General features: G+C 45.5%; 1 long non-coding RNA gene across 1 annotated transcript in view; it reads right to left on the reverse strand.

The window, feature by feature from the left end:
- Positions 1-11830, reverse strand: part of LOC135050794 (uncharacterized) — a 52256-nt gene extending 40426 nt beyond the window's left edge. The window contains exon 1 of the long non-coding RNA XR_010241825.1: positions 11745-11830. This is a non-coding gene — a long non-coding RNA (uncharacterized LOC135050794). The remainder of the gene's footprint in view (positions 1-11744) is intronic.
- Between the last annotated feature and the right edge of the window lie 358 nt (positions 11831-12188).

Here is a 12188-nt window from a genome sequence, read left to right on the forward strand (position 1 = left end):
CTCTATTCTTAATGTTATCTGCTTTCCTATAAATGAACTGGGGACGCTCTGGTAGTATGGTGGACAGTAGGGGATCTTTAAGCAAGATATGCCAATTTTTATGAAAAATGGCTTCTATGGATTTATGTTGGCTATTGAATTTCGTGTTCAGAGCTAGTGCATACGGATTTTTTCCTTTTTCTTTTTCCTTTATCTGTAAAATACTCTTTCTATCCGTATCAGATAGTTCATGGATCGAACCATCAATTTTCTTTGGGTCATAACCCTTATTTATGAAGCGATGCTTTAAAAGATGAGCTTCCTTTTCAAAATCCTCAACTTTACTACAGTTCCTTCGTAGACTTGTCAACTGACCCTTAGGGACATTATTGAGCCACCTAGGTAGGTGATTGCTTGAAGTATGTATATATGTATTAGAGTCAGTCGGTTTGATATAGGTAGTTGTCTCTAATCTTCCTTCTCGAATCATAATATTCAAATCTAAAAAGTTCACTTTTTCTTGACTGATAGAAAACATGAATTTGATGTTGAGTTCGTTCCTATTAAGGTATTGACAGAATTCCTCCAAGGACATGAGATCTCCTTTCCAAAGAAACATGACATCGTCTATGTATCTCCACCAATGGGCCAGGTTCGCACCCCAGTCATGCCCATGCCAAACGTGGGTCTCCTCCCAGTTGGTCATGAATATATTGGCATAACTGGGGGCGAACCTGGTACCCATTGCGGTGCCAACGTCCTGATTATAAAAAACCTTGTTGAAACTGAAATAATTATTATTAAGAATAAGTTCAATCCCCTCTGCAATCATCTTTTGCAAATCATTCTCTATACTACTATTAAGTCTATTTTGCAGGCTCTGATTTTTTGTATAGGTTTTCCTCACTTCCGGCATCCGGCTGTGGTTGGCTGGTTGGCGGAAGTGTGGCGAACATAGGGGAAAATAAACGGCCACGTGCATGTGGCGTCCGGAAATTGAAGTATACACAGGAACTGATAAAAGTATCTCCATTCAGTAGCTCTCCTTCACCTTGAAAAAGACTTTATAGTCGAAACATGTTGGTCCAGGAGTGCTACTGATCATCATCGTACATTTGGGCACAGACGGTTCAGTTATTCCTGTTTGGTATTCACGGCCGAGATTGCCTCTCAGGTACACTGTTTTTTCATCTGCCATCTGTCACCCCATGTTTTTAGTCATTGTTTATAAATAAATTTTATGGATTTTAAGAGTGCCCTTTTGGTTTTTTTTGGGTCATAATCCCCCATTTGGGAGAATCAATATACATCATATTGTCCTAGAAGAAAACCAAAGAAACCGCTATATGAGTACAACTGTCACGTGTTATGTGAGTACGGTACGTCCCGCACCTGTTGAATAATCTGGAGGGGTTTTTTGGGGATTCTACACACACGACTGAATACTGGAGGCTAAAGATACCTTTATGGGAGCGTATTCGCAGCATATTGTGTGAGTACGGTACGTCATTTTACTGGGATTTGTGCATGAAGGTGTCCGCATGGTTAGCTTATTCACGGTATTGGAGAACGGTGGCTAAAGAAACCTTTATAGGAGTCACTTACTTCCAATTAGTGTGAGTTTCGGTACGCAGAATATTTCTTCCCTTTCACATTCTCACATGGGTGCTATCACTCTTCAGTAGATATACTACACTATATTATTCATATCCGGTTTGTCCTGAGGTTCATTTTTCATCTGAGGGAACCATAAGGATTGCTGAATAAGGATATATCATTTGCAAGAGGTCGGGTGATCAGTAGAAGATACTGTACTCTTGGATACCGGTGACCAAAGATACCTTTATGGGAGTGTACTCACTATCTATCATGTGAGTACGGTACGTCACAATATTTGAGATCATTGGTTAAAGGAGTTTGTGCGACTGATTCAATCATGTTGTTTGAGATTGGTGGCTAAAGATACCTTTATGGGAGTCACTCCTTCTTAACGAGTGTGAGTTTTGGTACGCAGAATAATATATACCATCTTTGTCTGCACATGGGTGTTACCATTTCCATATAGACATACTACACCATATAATTTCCATCTGGTTTGTTCTGAGGTACATCCATCACTGGAAGGAATCATATGGACTGACGATTAAGGACTGATACATCTTCTACAAGAGGTTCGTGACCTGTAGAAGATACTGCTTCCGAAAAAAGGTTTTTTTGCATGGGACATTTATGTTGATACAGGACTGAGCGCTCAGATACATTCTTTTCTTTGCAATATTGTCTCCATTTTATGGTATTGGTGGTCCCTTTGTTTGTATTTAGCTGCATAAGTTTGTTTTGCGCCTTGGGACAGTTCATTTTCTGTATTCTTAATCTAATTGCTGCCCAGGGCGCCCCCCCCCCCAGCGCCCTGCACCAATCAGTGACCGGAGTGTGTGGTGTGCTAAGGGAGCAATGGCGCACAGCTGCAGTGCTGTGTGCTACCTTAATGAAGACCAGAGTCTTCAGCCGCCGATTTTCAACTTCTCTTCGTTCTTCTGGCTCTGCAAGGGGGACGGCGGTGCGGCTCCGGGACCGGACGACCGAGGACTGGGCCTGTGTTCGATCCCTCTGGAGCTAATGGTGTCCAGTAGACTTAGAAGCCCAAGCTAGCTGCAAGCAGGTAGGTTCGCTTCTCTCCCCTCAGTCCCACGTAGCAGTGAGTCTGTTGCCAGCAGATCTCACTGAAAATAAAAAACCTAACAAATACTTTCTTTTCTAGGAAGCTCAGGAGAGCCCCTAGGGTGCATCCAGCTCTGGCCGGGCACAGATACTAACTGAGGTCTGGAGGAGGGGCATAGAGGGAGGAGCCAGTGCACACCAGATATAGTACCTAATCTTTCTTTTAAGAGTGCCCAGTCTCCTGCGGAGCTCGTCTATACCCCCATGGTCCTTACGGAGTACCCAGCATCCACTAGGACGTCAGAGAAAAATAATTAAATTATCCAAAGACAAACCAGACCCTTATTGTTCTAAGCCAATTTAAATGCAAAACACAAATACAATCTAAATAATGTTTTACACAAAACAATGCATTAAAATATAACAAATTTCAACGCTGGGGCCCCATATACTAATTATGGCCAGTTACACAGTTCTCGTTGGAGTACTCAGAAGTTCCTTATTACATTTCCCAGTTTATCAAGCTCAGAGCCTTAATGTACTGTACTTTACATATAGAAGGATAGCAGGGAGGGGCTTCCAAAAGTTCCTGGGTCTCCTCCACAGGCAATAACAGCTGAATACTGTATCAATATGTTCCCTGAAATGCTGACACTTTATTAACTCACTTTGTGCTGTACTAGTAGACTATTAAGAAATCCTGCCAGGTAGGGGAGGGTAAAAGGGTCTCCTGCTGTTCATCAACATATAAGTAACAGATATTAGAAGTAGTGATGAGCACCGGAAATTTTTCGGGTTTTGTGTTTTGGTTTTGGGTTCGGTTCCGCGGCCGTGTTTTGGGTTCGAACGCGTTTTGGCAAAACCTCACCGAATTTTTTTTGTCGGATTCGGGTGTGTTTTGGATTCGGGTGTTTTTTTCAAAAAACCCTAAAAAACAGCTTAAATCATAGAATTTGGGGGTCATTTTGATCCCAAAGTATTATTAACCTCAATAACCATAATTTCCACTCATTTTCAGTCTATTCTGAACACCTCACACCTCACAATATTATTTTTAGTCCTAAAATTTGCACCGAAGTCGCTGGATGGCTAAGCTAAGCGACCCAAGTGGCCGACACAAACACCTGGTCCATCTAGGAGTGGCACTGCAGTGTCACGCAGGATGGCCCTTCCAAAAAACACTCCCCAAACAGCACATGACGCAAAGAAAAAAAGAGGCGCAATGAGGTAGCTGTGTGAGTAAGCTAAGCGACCCTAGTGGCCGACACAAACACCTGGCCCATCTAGGAGTGGCACTGCAGTGTCACGCAGGATGGCCCTTCCAAAAAACACTCCCCAAACAGCACATGACGCAAAGAAAAAAAGAGGCGCAATGAGGTAGCTGTGTGAGTAAGCTAAGCGACCCTAGTGGCCGACACAAACACCTGGCCCATCTAGGAGTGGCACTGCAGTGTCACGCAGGATGGCCCTTCCAAAAAACACCCCCCAAACAGCACATGACGCAAAGAAAAATGAAAGAAAAAAGAGGTGCAAGATGGAATTGTCCTTGGGCCCTCCCACCCACCCTTATGTTGTATAAACAGGACATGCACACTTTAACCAACCCATCATTTCAGTGACAGGGTCTGCCACACGACTGTGACTGAAATGACGGGTTGGTTTGGACCCCACCAAAAAAGAAGCAATTAATCTCTCCTTGCACAAACTGTCTCTACAGAGGCAAGATGTCCACCTCATCATCATCCTCCGATATATCACCGTGTACATCCCCCTCCTCACAGATTATCAATTCGTCCCCACTGGAATCCACCATCTCAGCTCCCTGTGTACTTTGTGGAGGCAATTGCTGCTGGTGAATGTCTCCACGGAGGAATTGATTATAATTCATTTTAATGAACATCATCTTCTCCACATTTTCTGGATGTAACCTCGTACGCCGATTGCTGACAAGGTGAGCGGCGGCACTAAACACTCTTTCGGAGTACACACTTGTGGGAGGGCAACTTAGGTAGAATAAAGTCAGTTTGTGCAAGGGCCTCCAAATTGCCTCTTTTTCCTGCCAGTATAAGTACGGACTGTCTGACGTGCCTACTTGGATGCGGTCACTCATATAATCCTCCACCATTCTTTCAATGGGGAGAGAATCATATGCAGTGACAGTAGACGACATGTCCGTAATCGTTGTCAGGTCCTTCAGTCCGGACCAGATGTCAGCATCAGCAGTTGCTCCAGACTGCCCTGCATCACCGCCAGCGGGTGGGCTCGGAATTCTGAGCCTTTTCCTCGCACCCCCAGTTGCGGGAGAATGTGAAGGAGGAGATGTTGACAGGTCGCGTTCCGCTTGACTTGACAATTTTGTCACCAGCAGTTCTCTGAACCCCAGCAGACTTGTGTCTGCCGGAAAGAGAGATCCAAGGTAGGTTTTAAATCTAGGATCGAGCACGGTGGCCAAAATGTAGTGCTCTGATTTCAACAGATTGACCACCCGTGAATCCTTGTTAAGCGAATTAAGGGCTCAATCCACAAGTCCCACATGCCTAGCGGAATCGCTCTGTGTTAGCTCCTCCTTCAATGTCTCCAGCTTCTTCTGCAAAAGCCTGATAAGGGGAATGACCTGACTCAGGCTGGCAGTGTCTGAACTGACTTCACGTGTGGCAAGTTCAAAAGGTTCCTGAACCTTGCACAACGTTGAAATCATTCTCCACTGCGCTTGAGACAGGTGCATTCCACCTCCTATATCGTGCTCAGTTGTATAGGCTTGAATGGCCTTTTGCTGCTCCTCCAACCTCTGAAGCATATAGAGGGTTGAATTCCGCCTCGTTACCACTTCTTGCTTCAGATGATGGCAGGGCAGGTTCAGGCGTTTTTGGTGGTGCTCCAGTCTTCTGTACGTGGTGCCTGTACGCCGAAAGTGTCCCGCAATTCTTCTGGCCACCGACAGCATCTCTTGCACGCCCCTCTCGTTTTTTAAATAATTCTGCACCACCAAATTCAAGGTATGTGCAAAACATGGGACGTGCTGGAATTTGCCCAGATTTAATGCACACACAATATTGCTGGCGTTGTCCGATGCCACAAATCCACAGGAGAGTCCAATTGGGGTAAGCCATTCTGCGATGATTTTCCTCAGTTGCCGTAAGAGGTTTTTAGCTGTGTGCGTATTCTGGAAAGCGGTGATACAAAGCGTAGCCTGCCTAGGAAAGAGTTGGCGTTTGCGAGATGCTGCTACTGGTGCCGCCGCTGCTGTTCTTGCGGCGGGAGTCAATACATCTACCCAGTGGGCTGTCACAGTCATATAGTCCTGAGCCTGCCCTGCTCCACTTGTCCACATGTCCGTGGTTAAGTGGACATTGGGTACAACTGCATTTTTTAGGACACTGGTGAGTCTTTTTCTGAGGTCTGTGTACATTTTCGGTATCGCCTGCCTAGAGAAATGGAACCTAGATGGTATTTGGTACCGGGGACACAGTACCTCCAACAAGTCTCTAGTTGCCTCTGCAGTAATGATGGATACCGGAACCACGTTTCTCACCGCCCAGGATGCCAAGGCCTCAGTTATCCGCTTTGCAGCAGGATGACTGCTGTGATATTTCATCTTCCTCGCAAAGGACTGTTGGACAGTCAATTGCTTGGTGGAAGTAGTAAAAGTGGTCTTACGAGTACGACTTCCCCTCTGGGATGACCATCGACTCCCAGCAGCAACAACAGCAGCGCCAGCAGCAGTAGGCGTTACACGCAAGGATGCATCGGAGGAATCCCAGGCAGGAGAGGACTCGTCATAATTGCCAGTGACATGGCCTGCAGGACTATTGGCATTCCTGGGGAAGGAGGAAATTGACACTGAGGGAGTTGGTGGGGTGGTTTGCGTGAGCTTGGTTACAAGAGGAAGGGATTTACTGGTCAGTGGACTGCTTCCGCTGTCGCCCAAAGTTTTTGAACTTGTCACTGACTTATGATGAATGCGCTGCAGGTGACGTATAAGGGAGGATGTTCCGAGGTGGTTAACGTCCTTACCCCTACTTATTACAGCTTGACAAAGGCAACACACGGCTTGACAAATGTTGTCCGCATTTCTGTTGAAATACTTCCACACCGAAGAGCTGATTTTTTTGGTATTTTCACCAGGCATGTCAATGGCCCTATTCCTCCCACGGACAACAGGTGTCTCCCCGGGTTCCTGACTTAAACAAACCACCTCACCATCAGAATCCTCCTGGTCAATTTCCTCCCCAGCGCCAGCAACACCCATATCCTCCTCATCCTGGTGTACTTCAACACTGACATCTTCAATCTGACTATCAGGAACTGGACTGCGGGTGCTCCTTCCAGCACTTGCAGGGGGCGTGCAAATGGTGGAAGGCGCATGCTCTTCACGTCCAGTGGGAAGGTCAGGCATCGCAAATGACACAATTGGACTCTCCTTGTGGATTTGTGATTTCGAAGAACGCACAGTTCTTTGCTGTGCTTTTGCCAGCTTGAGTCTTTTCATTTTTCTAGCGAGAGGCTGAGTGCTTCCATCCTCATGTGAAGCTGAACCACTAGCCATGAACATAGGCCAGGGCCTCAGCCGTTCCTTGCCACTCCGTGTGGTAAATGGCATATTGGCAATTTTACGCTTCTCCTCCGACGATTTTATTTTAGATTTTTGAGTCCTTTTTTTACTGATATTTGGTGTTTTGGATTTTACATGCTCTGTACTATGACATTGGGCATCGGCCTTGGCAGACGACGTTGCTGGCATTTCATCGTCTCGGCCATGACTAGTGGCAGCAGCTTCAGCACGAGGTGGAAGTCGATCTTGATCTTTCCCTATTTTTGGAACCTCAACATTTTTGTTCTCCATATTTTAATAGGCACAACTAAAAGGCACCTCAGGTAAACAATGGAGATGGATGGATACTAGTATACTTATGGATGGACTAGCGACTGCCGACACAAAGGTAGCTACAGCCGTGGACTACCGTACTGCGTCTGCTGCTAAAATAGACTGGATGATAATGATGTAAAAAATATATATATATATATCACTACTGCAGCCGGACAGGTATATATTATATAATGACGGACCTGCTGGACACTGTCAGCTCAGCACTGCAGACTCCTAAAGTAAGCTACTAGTATCAAGAAGATAGAAAAAAAAAACACCACAGGTAGGTGGTATACAATTATGGATGGACGAGCGACTGCCGACACAGAGGTAGCTACAGCTGTGGACTACCGTACTGCGTCTGCTGCTAATATAGACTGGATGATAATGATATAAAATATATATATATATATATATATATATATATATCACTACTGCACCCGGACAGGTATATATTATATAATGACGGACCTGCTGGACACTGTCAGCTCAGCACTGCAGACTCCTAAAGTAAGCTACTAGTATCAAGAAGATAGAAAGAAAAAAAAACCCACAGGTAGGTGGTATACAATTATGGATGGACGAGCGACTGCCGACACAGAGGTAGCTACAGCCGTGGACTACCGTACTGCGTCTGCTGCTAATATAGACTGGATGATAATGATATAAAAAATATATATATATATCACTACTGCAGCCGGACAGGTATATATTATATAATGATGGACCTGCTGGACACTGTCAGCTCAGCACTGCAGACTCCTAAAGTAAGCTACTAGTAGTATCAAGAAGATAGAAAGAAAAAAAACACCACAGGTAGGTGGTATACAATTATGGATGGACGAGCGACTGCCGACACAGAGGTAGCTACAGCCGTGGACTACCGTACTGCGTCTGCTGCTAATATAGACTGGATGATAATGAGATATAAAATATATATTTATCACTACTGCAGCCGAACAGGTTTATATTATATAATGACGGACCTGCTGGACACTGTCAGCTCAGCACTGCAGACTCCTAAAGTAAGCTACTAGTAGTATCAAGAAGATAGAAAAAAAAAACACCACAGGTAGGTGGTATACAATTATGGATGGACGAGCGACTGCCGACACAGAGGTAGCTACAGCCGTGGACTACCGTACTGCGTCTGCTGCTAATATAGACTGGATGATAATGAGATATAAAATATATATATATCACTACTGCAGCCGGACAGGCATATATTATATAATGACGGACCTGCTGGACACTGTCAGCTCAGCACTGCAGACTCCTAAAGTAAGCTACTAGTATCAAGAAGATAGAGAAAAAAACACCACGGGTAGGTGGTATACAATTATGGATGGACGAGCGACTGCCGACACAGAGGTAGCTACAGCCGTGGACTACCGTACTGCGTCTGCTGCTAAAATAGACTGGATGATAATGAGATATAAAATATATATGTATATATCACTACTGCAGCCGGACAGGTATATATTATATAATGACGGACCTGCTGGACACTGTCAGCTCAGCACTGCAGACTCCTAAAGTAAGCTACTAGTATCAAGAAGATAGAAAAAAAAAAACACCACAGGTAGGTGGTATACAATTATGGATGGACGAGCGACTGCCGACACAGAGGTAGCTACAGCCGTGGACTACCGTACTGCGTCTGCTGCTAATATAGACTGGATGATAATGAGATATAAAATATATATATATCACTACTGCAGCCGGACAGGCATATATTATATAATGACGGACCTGCTGGACACTGTCAGCTCAGCACTGCAGACTCCTAAAGTAAGCTACTAGTATCAAGAAGATAGAAAAAAAAAAAAACACCACGGGTAGGTGGTATACAATTATGGATGGACGAGCGACTGCCGACACAGAGGTAGCTACAGCCGTGGACTACCGTACTGCGTCTGCTGCTAATATAGACTGGATGATAATGAGATATAAAATATATATATATATATATATATATATATATATCACTACTGCAGCCGGACAGGTATATATTATATAATGACGGACCTGCTGGACACTGTCAGCTCAGCACTGCAGACTCCTAAAGTAAGCTACTAGTATCAAGAAGATAGAAAGAAAAAAAAACACCACGGGTAGGTGGTATACAATTCTGGATGGACGAGCGACTGCCGACACAGAGGTAGCTACAGCCGTGGACTACCGTACTGCGTCTGCTGCAGTGCTAATATAGACTGGATGATAATGATATAAAAAATATATATATATCACTACTGCAGCCGGACAGGTATATATTATATAATGACGGACCTGCTGGACACTGTCAGCAGAATGCGTTTATAGAATAAAAACACCACACGACGAGTGTTTAACTTTTTCAGGCAGACAATCACAATATACTGGTGGTCACTGGTCACTGGTCAGTCACACTGGCAGTGGCACTCTGGCAGCAAAAGTGTGCACTGTTAAATATATGTACTCCTGCTATAACTGCTCCCCAGTCTCCCCCACAATTAAGCTGTGTGAGCAGTGAGCACTCAGCACAGTCAGACATACAGTATTACATAGATGATGCAGCACACTGAGGGCACACTGAGGCTGAGCACAGATATGGTATGTGACTGTGTCACACTGTGTATCGTTTTTTTTCAGGCAGAGAACGGATTAATTAAACTGGTGGTCACTGGTCACACTATCAGCAAGTAGTACTCCTAATATGCTCCCCAAAATTAGTAAATCAAGTGTCTCTACTACTCTCTAGTCTACTCTAAACGGAGAGGACGCCAGCCACGTCCTCTCCCTATCAATCTCAATGCACGTGTGAAAATGGCGGCGACGCGCGGCTCCTTATATAGAATCCGAGTCTCGCGATAGAATCCGAGCCTTGCGAGAATCCGACAGCGGGATGATGACGTTCAGGCGCGCTCGGGTTAACCGAGCAAGGCGGGAAGATCCGAGTCTGCCTCGGACCCGTGTAAAAAGCGTGAAGTTCGGGGGGGTTCGGTTTCCGAGAAACCGAACCCGCTCATCACTAATTAGAAGTAGTGCCAAAGTCTCTCTTACTCAGTGTGATGCCTATTTACTTTTGCCTTACTTTCAGCAGCCTTTAGGCAGTGTCCCCTGCTAATGTATCTCCCTGTCACAGTTACTGCCCTAGGAGAGTGTGATCTGTCCTCTTTGCTCTCCAGCTGCAGCTCTAAAGGAGGAGGTGCTTCCTGACCCTCCTACACTGGGAGGTGAGTAGCTGCATCACTGTCCTTTGATGCCAGAAGATGTCCCTAAACACAGCCTCAATTGTCTCTGCTGCTGCCATCATCCACCAATTCTCAGGGATATGCGCGGCTGATCACCGAGTCCCCTAGCTGCAGCCGTCAATCTCCTTTCCTTCCAGTCACCGGGAACATCCCAACACACTGCAGCTATTAGCGCTGCTCCACTCTTTGCTCGCTGTCCTTCTAAGATGGCCGCCACCCAACTGCCAACTGTCCCAGCCCTCAGCTGTTAACTGTCCCAGCGCATGCCAGCTACAGCACAGAGCATATCTTTAACCCTTTCCCTGCAGCAAGTCACAAAGCGTTCAGCCAGGCTGCATTTTGTAGAGGGGGGAAAGGGCACAGAAGTCACATAAATATCCGTGGCAGCCCTGATGGGGTGCCACAATATTACTAAGTTTCTGCACCTAGTGAGCCTGCCACACGGGCGCTGCATACTGTGCAGTTCCCAGTTCTTGTCACCATGGTTTGTCTGTCTGAACATCACATCTGTTCCTGAGTCCTGGTTCCTTGCTAGTCCCAGGACACGTACCTCACTGGATCCTGGTCAGTACCTGCCATCCTGTATCTGTTTCAGCTCTGTGCAGCAATAGCCCTCCAGTTATTCTCATGCATGGTCCTGATACTTGTCTAACTCCTGCCAAGTCTTCGTGAGCTTATCCTGCCACCTCAGGTCACGTGAACATCCAGCCTGTGTGTCCTTGGTTGTCGGTAACAAACTTTATTCACTCCAGCCGTGCCTGTATTCACAGGCCTGCAGCAATTGCTGGATATCTGTATTAGTACTAAAAGCTACAACTCTGCCTCTGTATGTTATTACAGCCAAGTCACTTTTCATCAAGCAAGTCTCTCTGCTCAAGCTGACAGAACTTTGCTTTTAATCAACTCACACACACACACTGACCTGCAGATATCACCTCATTCATTCAGTTACCATTGTTCAGTTACCAGTGCATATTCAATCATGTGGCTTCCAGTTATCATACCTTGTCAAGCCTGCCTGCAGTAACCATTTCAGTATCCTGTTAACCAGTGTTGGACTGGGGCATGTAGGGCCCACCGGGGGATCGGAGTGGTAGTGGCCCATGTTTAGGGGTGTGGCCAGTCTGCAGAGGGGGAGGGGTCTGCCACCTCATTGGTTTGACTAACTATCAGAGAGTGCAATGTCTGGGCCCCTTCATAAATATTTACAGTAATTCAGATGCTACATTCATGATAATGTATCAGATTAATAACAGATTAATAACAGCAATGCACTGTAGAAAATAAACCATAGTCCAGTATAAGGTAACATATGTAATATGTATAATTCAAGTGCACAATAGCAGTAGGTGGGGCCCCAGGCAGTGGGGCCCACCGGTGGTTTCCCCTGTACACCTGTGGGCCAGTCCAAGCCTGCTGTTAACCCGACCTGCAATAAACCCATGCTT

Source organism: Pseudophryne corroboree, chromosome 2 (genome assembly GCF_028390025.1).
Source record: "Pseudophryne corroboree isolate aPseCor3 chromosome 2, aPseCor3.hap2, whole genome shotgun sequence".
Lineage (NCBI taxonomy): Eukaryota > Metazoa > Chordata > Amphibia > Anura > Myobatrachidae > Pseudophryne > Pseudophryne corroboree.